The following is a 13341-nucleotide window of genomic DNA, read 5'->3' on the forward strand; positions in this document are numbered from 1 at the left end:
GCTTGCAGCAGAAACCGCACTGGGCCCCATTTCATCCATAGCATCCACTCAGTTTTGTCACTGCTAACCTATTGTCCTATACCATCTACATTCTTAGTCCTGGACAATGACTATTGACATTCTAATCTCAGGTGCTGCACCATCAAGAAACTAAAGAAAATTTAAATATTTTTTTTTGCTAAACTTAACTCACTACAAGAGAAATAGAGACTGGTATATAATAGGAAGGTTTTTTTTATCAAAGCCAAGTCAAATAACATATAATAAAATACCCTGTCTTAATTATTCGTTTATGACTTCAAGTTTCAATTAATGCAAGTACCCATTCTATAAATGGTCCAAATAGTGACCAAGTATTTACTTATCAGCCCATCATCATAACCACTTATAAACCTATCAGTTAAATCTATTTTTCACTTTCTATGATTATTAGTCCCTATATTCTGTATCCATCCCTATCTTTAAAGCGTCATATATTATGGATACTAATGAAGCCCCAAATTATTCTTTCCCAAATATAGACTATTTCCACTGCTAATCAAGACTAACCAAAGTTGGGGAGGATTGTAAAGAAAATTTAATTAAATCGTTCCATTTTACTAGTTGCTAGTATTTCCTCTTTTTTTCTTTTAAGATTTTATTTATTTATTTGAGAGAGAAAACGCACAAGCCAGTGGGGCAGAGAGAGAGGGAGAGGGAAAAGCAGACTCCCCACCAAGCAGGGAGCTCAATGCAGGCTTGATTGCAGGACCCAGAGATCATGACCTGAGCTGAAGGCAGACGCTTAAGCGTCTGAGCCACCCAGGCACCCCTAGTTGCTAGCATTTCTGGTTAAAAGAGTTGGGTGTGGCAGAATAGTGCAGTTAGAGCTAAAATAAAATCTAGAGCCTGTCTGCAGATTTCATTTAATCATATTATTCCTTTCATTATGAACATGGGAAATTAGGTGTTAACTGGAGAAACTGAATCACAAAGAATGACCTCTAAATAAAAGAGCTTTTAAAAACTCTAATTTGATGTCTTGGTTGACAGAGGCTAAAAATAAAATAAAAACTAGGCTCCTTCAGGGGAAATATTAAAATATCATCTAGCCAGCAAAAGTACTGTTTAAAATAGCATGCCAATAACACACTAATAAATTTACTTCTTAAATATTTCTTTCCTCTACAAATAAACAGTTAATGCACTCTTTAAAAAAAAAATAAAAAAAATAAAAATAAATCTTATTATCAATTGACCTTGTAGCTCCTTTTTAATATACTTTTGCACATTGGCATAGAGAGATCTTGTTCTGACAACCATTTCCAACTTACTTTAGACTCAACAAGGAAAGGTTCCCTAAAGAAAGAAGTATAGACTGTGGTCTGAAAATGACATGGTGGCATATTAACTTAGCTTTTGGGGAAAAAATTACTAATTTTTGTCTTACTTATCATAGTGACATGCTAATATATTTCCCTTAAGTTATGTGAAGCAAAACATTAATTCGGTGTTTTTTTTTTAAACATTTCTTGTGTATATATGTTGGGCTGTCACTTGCTAAAGAGAGAAAATATTTTTTCTCCTTTCTAAATCTGTGTTAGATATTCTATATCAGGAGACAGACTTAGATTCTTGGACCTTTCAGAAGTCATTAAAACCCATTGTCTGCTAATAGAGAAAATGACTTTCATTTCTTTGTAGTCATTTACACACTGCCTTCTTGAGAGCTACATCAAACACTGAGTGCAAACTTCTACCCTATTAGCTACAGTACAGGTTCTCTGGAGAGTGATACGAACTAAACATCTTCAGCAAACTTCAGCAAACAGAATTCCATGCTGATTCATGGTCATTACTTAGAACAAATTAAGTGAAATGGAAAGACTGAATTTGTCTTCTTAATCAGCATTTCCTGAAGTTCCTCACTTCAGTCTTTTTTAAAGAGATCTATTTTCAACAAGAAGCCTGATCATTGTCTCAATACGTCAGTGATATTTTCCCCAGCAACCATTTCTATGAGCTTTTAAAAATTATTAGCTCCTTAACAGAATAAGGAAAACTGTGAAAACAAAAGCCATTGTTCATTGTCAAGAAATAGTTGAATATGAATTATACTTTAAATTCGATGAAAGCTTGTTCCTGATTTTGTTTGCACATAACTTTTAACAAAACTTAACCAATTCTAGCATTGAAATGGATACCAAATACATCTCTCTCATCCTTATGAGGTGGTTGTCTTAATCCTAGTCTATAGAGAAATAAATTATAAAAGCAAAGGGTTTGCACTTATGAGATATGAATTCTGCCAATTTCACCTCTGTGCCCTAAAAAATTACTTATTTGGGTTCCAGATTTCTTATCCCACCTCTGCCCCATCTAAGTAAGACTGGATGAGAAACATGATTGACAACATTTTTAGCACCTACCACTCTTCCCATTATCTTTTCTTCCCCTACAGCAGCTATAAATTTAAGTGCTTTACTGCTTGAAGGCTTGTAGTGAGTTATTAATAATAAATACTATCTTTTTATTGATCAATAGTTGATAAAATCTAGCTACCTAACCAATCAGGTTTTCCTAAGAGAATGAAATAATCATTGTTATCATCAATAATCTGTATAATTTTTATCCAAAAGCAAAAAGTCTTGATACTTTTTTTTTATAGTACATCAATAGTTTATTCTTTTTTTTTGTTTTGAGTACTATTCTGTTGTACAGATTTGCCACAGTTTTTTTTTTTTTTTTTTTTTTTTTACTGGAATAGCTAAAAAAATTTTTTTTTTATTTTTTTTTATTTTTTTTTATTTATTTTTTTTCCCTTTTTATTTATTTTTTCAGCGTAACAGTATTCATTCTTTTTGCACAACACCCAGTGCTCCATGCAAAACATGCCCTCCCCATCACCCACCAACAGGGGAACAAGTCTTGATACTTTAAGTAGTCTAAACTGCATTAGCATGCATAATGAAGCTGAGAAAACTTCCAACTCTGTGCTGGGAAGTATTTCAGCAGATGACCTTTCCCATTCTACCTCAAATGTTCAGTAATTCACAACCAACTTGAAAACATGTCATTATGGCTACGAAGTATAAACCTGCCATGTCAACTTTAAAAGTGAAACATATTGGGCTATCTTATCAGTAAAAGGATCATATACAGATTTTTAGCTCCCTTTTTCCTTTTTATGGGTTCACTGTAGAATTGTTCTATTGTATTTCAGGAGGACCCTGCAACCCACACTTAAGGAGAATGTACCATTCTACTTGGCACACATATCGGAAATCAATCATATTTGTGGAACACTTTCAGGAACACACTGAGTTATGACAGTGTAACATTTGTCCTCGTACAAACTATTTGGACAATAAAGACGTATCTATGTTTTTATCTACTATTATCTAATAATAGAGGGAAACAAATTGTCAGGGCCCATTAACTAAAACAGCGATTGCTTTGGGTTAAGGAGAGTCAGAACCTGTTTGGGCCAGCAGGGAAGTTTGCATGCACGTGGCAGAATCAAATCACCAAGGACTGATTATTAGAATTCTTACAATTCGGATGGGCTGAGAGAAGGAGCTTGCCGATCCAGACCCGGCATCTGTTTTTAGAGGGCAATCTGTTTTTAGATGGCAGAATCAAAGCATAATGGCAGGGACAGAAAACTTTTTTTTTTCTTGATTGAACTAGCATATTCAGGAGAACTCAAAAGGTGACAACCTTTGTAACTCAAATCATATACTAAAGTCCATCAAAGACGGGAAAATGTTTGCTAGATTATTAGTTCAAAAAAAAAGATGACTTGATCCCTTTTTTTCATTTATGAGGAAGGTAGCAGAAAGGAAGTAATAGGCACATAAAGAAAATAGTTTGTGAGTCCAACGATTTTTATCACAGAGACCAGCAGTAGAGCAGTTTCCTGAGAGTATCCTAGAAGAAGCATGGAAGGGAATTTATATGAAAATACTGGTGTATTTCCCAGATGTTTCCCATGTCTAGACAGTTAGTGAACAGAGATGAATATCTTTAGTCTTACTTCATGTACCAAAAATCTCTTCCTTTTAAAATGTCTGCCTAGATGTCCAGGGCGGGTGTGCCTTAAGAGTGATATTCAAAGTATGACTCAAACAATAGGAAGCTGAAATGAATTAATCTATTTTTTGTGTTTTGTTTTTGTAAGGACAGCTGATAATTTCCTTCATATCAAGCCTTCTCAAAAAGGGGGAAAAAAGAAAAAAAAAAAGAAGGAAAATGAAAAGGAAAACAGTTGATCTGATTCTGTTGCCTGAGCAGAAAGCCTATTGTTAGATGCTGTTTTTTTAAATACAACTTTGTCTGAATTTTTCTGTGGATTAGAATAACAATATTTCCCATTTCCTAGCTCTTATTCATAGCTCAGTTGAATTCCAAGATGGGAAGAGATGAAGAATTCAGCTAAACTGCAGAGGCTATGATGGAGCTCATTGAGTGTTTTTCAGGGAACAAATAACTTCATCCTATAGCCAACAACCACTCTGTAGTTATTTCTTTTTAATATTTTATTTATTCATTTGACACAGAGAGAGAGATCACAAGTAGGCAGAGCAGCAGGCAGAGAGAGAGGGGGAAGCAGGCTCCTTGCTGAGCAGAAAGCCTGATGCGGGGCCTGGTCCCAGGACCCTGAGATCATGATCTGAGCCAAAGGCAGAGGCTTAACCCACTGAGTCACTAAGGGACCCCAACCTGTAGTTATTTTGAAAATGTTAAGACTGTCACAACCCAGTCAAAGAAGAAACGTGTTAAGTACAGATGTATAGATCTATGTCCACTAGTGAAAAATCAATGTTGCATTTTCAGCATGGAATAGGATGTACATGGTCATTTATGAGTGTAATAACTTTGGTTTATTGTAGCTAGAAAAAGAACAATTTGAAGAAAAAATTATCTCTGAGGAAAGGCAGGGCAAAATTAGTTTGCAGGAAATCTAAACCTGAGGAAAGAACAGAATCACTATTACATCCTCAACAACTTAGCGGATAATTCGGTTTACTATTGCATCTTGCATCTAGATTTTCATTCAGGGGCTTTAAAAGTTATTTCTTGTAGATTTTGCTTGTGGAGGTATCATACATCTAATGGCATGTCCTGAAAACATTTCCTTCATACGAAAAGCCTATGACTCTATACTTAAAAATATCTGCATTTGAAGTGGGCATGTTAATTAAAATTAGCATTCTACAAAATGGCTTCCTAGTTTCTAAGATGCCAAATGGAGCCTGATTCCAACCTCCAAACTTCAAGTCAAAACTCTTGGCTAAATCTAGGTCAAGTGAATATTAAAGAATGGTTGCCTATTTATTTAGTTGAGCTGCATTTTTTTTAATTCAAATTTATGGGGGTCTGGGTGACTCAGTGGGTTAAAAATTTCAAATTTGATGTTTTCATGGAAGTGGTCAACATGAATAAATATACACATAAAAATATCAATGTAATAATTCTAAACCTAAAAATACTGCTGCATAGGACTATAGCATTATATGGGAATTTTTAGGGTAGACTAAGGCATTTTTTTCTTCAAATTCCCTTTTTTTCTTTTTCAAGATTTTATTTATTTGTCAGAAAGCAAGAGAGCACAAGTAGGGGGAGCAGGTAGAGGGAGAAGCATGCTCCCTGCTGAGCAGGGATTCCGATGTGGGACTCAATACCAGGACCCTAGGATCATGACCTGAGCTGAAGAAAAACGTTTAACTGACTGAGCCACTCAGGCATCTCTCCAAGTTTCATTCTTAATCTAAGAGCCCATGAATCTGTGACCTCTGGACTAGAGCAGTATTTCTCAACTTCAGAATTATGGACATTGTGCTGGATGATTTTTTTTTTTTTACACGTCTATGGTATTTATCCACTAGATACCAGAAACACTAGCTGCCATCCCTCTTAGGGGAGAGAAACAAAAATGTCTCCCAATATTGCCAAATATCGTCTAGAGGGCAAAATCACCCACCAGTTGAGAAACACTGAACTAGAGAAAGGATTTTGAAATCTATTTTTTAAATAATTTCTATCTCGTCCCTGCCCTCACCCCCACCCCCACCTCCCTCCAGTTACCATTCAGTAAAGATTGTAAGAATGTCATCCCAATTTGGGACCAAAATGTGTTTCGGCATCTTCTAGAAGATGTCTAATAAAACTTCAATAGAATTAAGAACTTAATAAGCTTTCTTTTTCATTTACTCATTTTCATTCTGAATATTTGATAATAATGTAATGCTGTCTAAAGTTTCTTTGGATATTTGTTATTTTTGTTAACTTTTTCAAACACAGCTTTTTAAAGAATGAAAAGCATATAAATCCATCAGGTTTGAACAGTTTGTTCTGAATCATACCTATATTTTTCACTGTGAAAGACTGCTTTAGAACCTGAGGATTCTATTTTGTTTTATGAACAAGTATATATGCTTTTATCTGTTTTAAGATAGGTAATTAAGTTGTCAAAACTATGTAACATCACTACCTCCGTGTCCAGCAACAATCAAAAGCCACCAAGGAATAATGGAACAATAGTTCACTGTATTTTCAGTGGGGCGAGCCACCACCATTTGTAACTACCTTCTAAAAGGGTGAAGCTGACCACTATCTAAAACCCTGGAACTGAGCTCGTGTTGCACTTTGGCAATTAATAAAATGGTCTGTGTGTGGTCAAGACAGCGATGCCTCCTGTTGAATTAATGCTGGCTTTAGTCATCACCATAGACTGGAGGTAGGGATTTTAAACTGTCTGGTTTCCTATTGTTTATACAGGAGAGAAGGGAAGAGCAGAGCTAGGAGTGGGGCCAGAGGCTTGCTGGGAACCGGGCGTCGTGATACTGTCCCACTGAACTCCAGCTTCATTGTCCCAAAAGGCAGTTCTGCAGGGTTGAGACTACCTGCTTCTGACATCCCTCCGGCCATCTCTCAACTAAAAATCTCCTTCAAAATTCTTCTTATCATAGGATTGCTTTTTAAATACAGGTGAACACAAGGAATCTCTCAGGTGGTATTTACTGAAACTACACAGAAACATGCATATGGCTTTATTCCCAAACTTATACTTAGTAATTATACGACTTCATTTTCTGATTATGTGATACTAAGAAATTCTTAAGTACAAATGTCATATAAAAATACAACCACAGGGGCACCTGGGTTGCTCAGTGAGTTAAGCATCTGCCTTCAGCTCAGGTCATGATCTTAGGGTCAAGGATCAAGCCCCACTTGGGGCTCCCTGCTCAGGGGGGTGTCTGTTTCTCCCTCTGCTCCTCTCCCTGCTCGTTTTCTCTCTCTCACTCATGCACTCTCACTTTCTGATAAAGAAATAAAATCAGAAAAAAAAAAAACCCACAACCACCGTTATCTTAATTGCTAGCATGTTAAAATTTTGTGAGAGCACAGAAGAAAACATATATAAAACCAGGGTAAGAACATCACTCTAGAAATCCTTTAAGCAATGAAAAATGTGATATTACATATAAATATTTTACCCACAGCACGTGGATGAAATTAAACCCTCGTATTTACTGAATGGCACATTCACTGTCTTGTTGTTATTGACTGTTTTTTCCCTAATTCTGCCACAGCTGCCCCAAGACTTCTTTTTCGACTTCTCCAAGAGAATTCCCTTTACTTCTGTTCTGATTTGGATTCTGTTTCCTTGATCCTGTGACTTTCTCTCTCTAGGATTACTTTTCAGTTTAGAGGAAGACATTTTCCAGAGTTCCCTGAAAAATGGTAGTTGGCAGGTCAATTTTTTGAGAACTTGCATGTCTGAAAATGTCTTTATTATACTCATTCTTGATTTATGGTTGGCTATGTATAAAATTCTAATTCCCTCAGCATTTTAAAGATTTTGTTTCATTGTCTTCTAGCTCTCTGCACTCTGTTGAGAAATCCAATGCCATTCTGGTAGTTCATTCCTTTTATGTGATCTGTTTTTTACCTGTGGAAACTTTTAACATTTTTTAGACTAACTCTTAGCTCATTCTTAAAGTGTCCTCCGTTTTTACTAACCATTAGTCATATGCAAACTAACAAACTACTTCTGGTTCTTATTTGTGAGAAGTATAATACAACATAAAGAAATCTGCATTTAAATAGTATATTGTAAAACTTTGTGCCATGATGAGAGTCATTTCTTTTTCTTTGGATAAAAGTGTTATCAAAACTTGTGACCTTATGTCCATCAACTAAAGGAAACTCTTGAGCTTCACATCCAAAATCTAATTGTCTTTTCTTAGCTTTTGTCCTCTTTGACCTTTCTTTAGGTTTAGATTCACCCCTCTAGCAGTCCCAGAATATTCTCCTATTTTGTTCCCAGGGTATGCTGCTTCTCTCCTTCTCCTGCTAGGTTTTCTTGCTCTTCTCTTCTTGCTAGTTCCTAAATGTGGATAGGCTTTTGGATTCTTTGCTGGATATTTTCCTACATTTTGTGATACTCATATTCTAAGAGGCCCCATTTAATTTTAGGATACTGAATGTCACCATTAGGATTATTACTTTCAAAATATATCATTGGACATAACTTATTTTACATGTAGTCTCATATACCCACCAACATCTTCTTCAGTATGGTACGTGGAAGAGAAAGCAGAACCAAAATCTTAGGTTATGTGTTGACATGCTTTTTCTCTAATGGGACAGAGAGTAAATATTTCAGACTTTGCAAGGATACATGATCTTTGTCGAAAATACTCACTTCTGCTATTGTAGCCTGATTGCAGCCAGAGCTACTACCTAACCAGACAAGGGTGGCTATGTTCTGAGCATACCTTATTTACAAGACAAGCAATGAGCCTTTTTTCACCACTGGGCTGCAGTTTGCCAGTGGCTGGTCTAGAGATTTGAGCTGTGTCAGAATGTTGCACGAGGTGGCTCTTTGACCTTGGGAGAATCATTCAATGTCTTTGTGCCCCAGTAGCACACAACTACTGCACTAGAATTTATTTCCTTTGACTAGAATTTTCTTCCTTTCACCATTACCTTACTGGTCTCCAGAAAATGTATTTATTTTTTCAGACTCGGCTCAAATGTCCCCTTTTCTATGAAGCCTTCCTTCATTCCTGTGTACAAAATTGTATATTAAGTACCAGGTACTTGATAGTTATCGCTAGTCAGGTTTGGTTACACCTTCTTTTATTCCCACAGAATATGCTTTTATGAGTCAATTAAAACACTCCTAGTGTTGTCCTCTAATTGTGTTTTATGTGTCTTTTTTTATCTCTTAATTTTAAACTCACCCTTTGAAGCCTCAGTGTCTACCAAAATGCCTGCTATGTAATTTATGCTCATGAGCTGCTTGTTAAACATTTGTGAAACATAATGGCCTCCCTGTTCCTTAAGTTCTTTCAGCTAAAAAAAAAAATAGTTTTACATATTCTAAACCAAGTTCATTCTTTTTCTTCCCAAATCTGTTTTTTTTTTCTTGTTAATGACATCCTCAGTCTTAGTTACCCAGGGCTCGCTCAAAATTAGATCTTTCTGTGTTGTAGTTAAGAGATCAGAATTTGAGTTAGTTTTGACTCGAAGTCCAGCTCTGCCATTGACTCAGTGCATGATCTTGGGTACATTATTAATCTTTCCAGGCCTCAGTTTCCTCATTTGCAAAAGGAGGACTCAAATTGTATGTGTAGCCCATGTTATTATGGGCATTCAATATACCTTGTATTTGGAATAAATAGCTGATGTTCTACAAATGGTCCCTACAAATTCCTGTTGCATTCATTCTCACATTTCCGGTAGCACAGTCGTTAACAATTTTATCAGTAGAATGCATTCTCCCTTTAACTGTTATTAGTTTGTGGCTTGAGCTACCTGATGCCCTTTAACCTAATACATGGCATGCCTCGAACATTCAGTGAGAGGTAATTCCTTTGGAGACATCTAGTCTCTATCTAGTGCTCAAGTATTATGTTTCATTAAACTTTATATTGCTAGAATTAGTTATAATTATGTGATAATATTTAATTGGGTATGACTCTTTTTTCAAACCTTGTGTTCTGTCCATAGGAGGAAAATATTTATCTTGTTTTTATTTTTAGGTATGTTGAAAACAACCCAATATCTTCTGGACTACTATATCTTAGATGCAGCTAAACTTTTCATGTAGCCTTTGGCTTTCTATAGCTCAATGAGTGATATCATTCAATTAAGCACTTTTTTAAAAAAGTGAGGATTCTTTTCTTTTATAATTAAAATTACATAGATAGCTGTTCAGTTAGTATCTGGGCCTTCTCAGTCTTCCTACATAACACACATTCCTATTTATACTATAAGCTGTGCTTCTAAAATTTATTTGTGTCCTAGATACGTATCTTCCTATGAGATAGGAATCTCTTCAATTCTGTGCTGGAATAATATTTTAATTATCAGCATTATTTAAATTTTTATAAACTTGTATTATTTTTTAAAAAGATGATAAGCTCTATGTATGAAATAAGATTACTTTGTTAATGTTTATGTTTTCACACAACCTGGTATAATTCTGCTCATTACACACACATTTTATTCTTTTTTCACTACTCGGAATCAATGTAATACAAATTATAATGGACAAAGCTGAACAAGTATACATGAAGCATGTTCCATTGACTGACTGAATAAATGCCTCTTGATTTCAAATTGTAAACATGCTGGTTTTAGAGTAATATTGTTTTTTGAAGAAAAAAATCAATAAATGAAATATACATATAATTAATCTTCTCTGAGAGTCTAAACACTAAATACATGTTCACTTGTAACATATGATATTATATTCTACCTTACAAACTCTGTACTTCTATTTCTAATATCTGTATAGTAATTAAGGCTACAATGTAAATATCATGCCTCAAAAGTCACCTTCTTTGAAAAGGTATTATATTACCTCTGGTTGAAAAATCATTATGGCTATTATATATATTTTTTCAACTCTTTAAGAACTAAGCTATTAAGACTGTGTATAACAATTTCAAATAGAAATACATAAGCAAATAGTAAGCTTCACAGGAACTTTATCAGAGTTAACATGTTAATAAAAGTGGTAAAAAATAAAATCTCAAACATAGTAACCAGCAAAACAATGAAAACTGTATGAATCAAACTTTGTCCATCAGCTCCACCATATGGCATTGTGAGAATTTACAGTTTATAGTCAAAGGGAAAAGAATCTTCCCAAATATTTTAAAATACTTACTCATGGTGAATTGAATGTCTCATGACAATAAATAAATAAATAAATAAACTTAAAGTGATAAGAAACACTCACCTTTTTATGAATGATAAAAGTGCATCCTTTTACTTCATTCTAAGTTTAAGAGGTTGAAATTTTCCCCTGGATAAACAGATGTTAAGGTAAACTAACTTTGGCTTTTAAACCTAAACTTTTGCAGGATGCTTTGCAATATTATTTTACAGTTTATAATGTTGGATTAGAGTTCATTTTTTTTTTAACTTTACCTAACATCTATTTTGCACAGTAGTCTGGTATCTCCATGCAAATCACACCATTTCAAAAATAGAGGAAGATATAAAAACATACAGTTATCCATTTGTAAATCTACAATATCCTTTAAATACTAAACAAATTACCTCTTTAGTTTAACTTTATGATTTCCTCCGACACTTTGGTTTCTTTCCTTAGGTTAGAATAATCACATACAGTTTTAAAACAAATTCCACAAAATTATTGTGAGTAGCAGAATCCGAAGCTAACCAGCTAAAGCAAAACAAGAAGATCTTGGAGGAATTTAGTGTCTGTGCCCAAGAAAGAGGAGTTGAATAACAAAGATAAGAAGAGAGATGGGGGTCAGGTGCTCTAGGGCATCCTGTTTCTGTGTTGCAACTCAGATCTGAGTTCTAGTGTCTTCTGGGATGTGAAGGTCTAATCTCTAAAAACTCCAATTAGACTTTCTTAACTCAGGTGCCTGACCTGAACTAATTAACTGTAACCCAGGGTAGAATTAGAAGTACATTTGCTCACAGACACCAAAGAAAACAGTTACTAGACAACCACTAAGTGTGTACTACAGTTACGTGGTGTAAATATAGACATGGAGAAGAAGAGGAAAAGGAGGAAGAGGAAGAAAAGAAGAAAGAGAAGAAGGAGGAGAAGGAAGGAGAAGAAGGAGGAGGAGGAGCAGAAAAGAAGGAGAGTAAGGGAAAGGTGGCAAAAGAGAAGGAGAAGAGAAAGAAGAAGGTGGTAGTGGAAATATTTAAAGTAGAATATTACTTCCAGTTCCACTGTATCCAGATCAGTTATGAACACCAACAAATGTAAATTTCTATTATTAATTAGATAACTGAACATTTCTGGCCCAGAAGACTTAGATCAAAATTATGTTTATAGATTTTAGACCACTGATTATATAGTAGGAGAATAACAAACTTCTCTCAATGTGAATGTGGTTTTCTTTCTTTGGGCGGATCATAGGAGTAACCAGCTAAAAGAAAAGAAGCAGATCATAAAGTATTTGGTCACATTCATTTAAATATTCAGAATATTTAAGAACAACACTCTGGATTGAAAAAAAAATGTTTCACAGCCACAACCCTGAGAGATATACCTGCTGCCATCTGTACATCAGCGGGTGACACAGTGGCTCACTGTGACCGTGACCCTGAAATAGTGTCTGCAGACAGTGACCAATCCATTCCTGTGGGAAGTGGTGAATCTCAAGGACATACAACTCTTATGTATCTTTATACCTTAATGGTAATTTCTCAATAACAAGTTCATTATACCTGTTATGTATTGAGAACTTGCTCCATGTCAGTCCCACATCTCACTTTACATACACTAATATATTTTAGCTTTACAACAATCCCATAAAGTATCACTATTATTATCCTTTTATACTTTGGGAGACCAAGAAATGGAAGAATGTGCCCAAGAACACCTACCCAGGAATGATTTAAATCAGTCAGTCTAGCTTTGGAGACCACCCAAGGATTGATTTCCCTACAAAAGCATATTTAAGGTTGATACTGAAAGATAAATTATGCTTTCCTCAAGGTTACTGAAAAAAAGATAATGTATAGATTCAATTTTAATATAATTCCAATTGAAGGAGCAGATTCGAAATGCCTATTTTATGCCTTGTTCTGCATCAAGGTCTGGACATACGAAGATGACTATTCCTCACACTCAAGAATCCCATTCTCCTAACTACAGATTTATGCAAAGAATTACACAGAAATAAATTTTTTATTGCTTGCACTGTTCACTTGATAATAAAAGCAATCCTACTATAAGAGCACCTATTGGTTTTCCTGTATTATCTTTTTTTTTTTTAAAGATTTATTTATTTATTTTACAGACAGAGATCACAAGCATGCAGAGAGGCAGGCAGAGAGAGAGGAGGAAGCAGGCCT

Source organism: Meles meles, chromosome 14, assembly GCF_922984935.1.
Source record: "Meles meles chromosome 14, mMelMel3.1 paternal haplotype, whole genome shotgun sequence".
Taxonomy (NCBI): Eukaryota; Metazoa; Chordata; class Mammalia; order Carnivora; family Mustelidae; genus Meles; species Meles meles.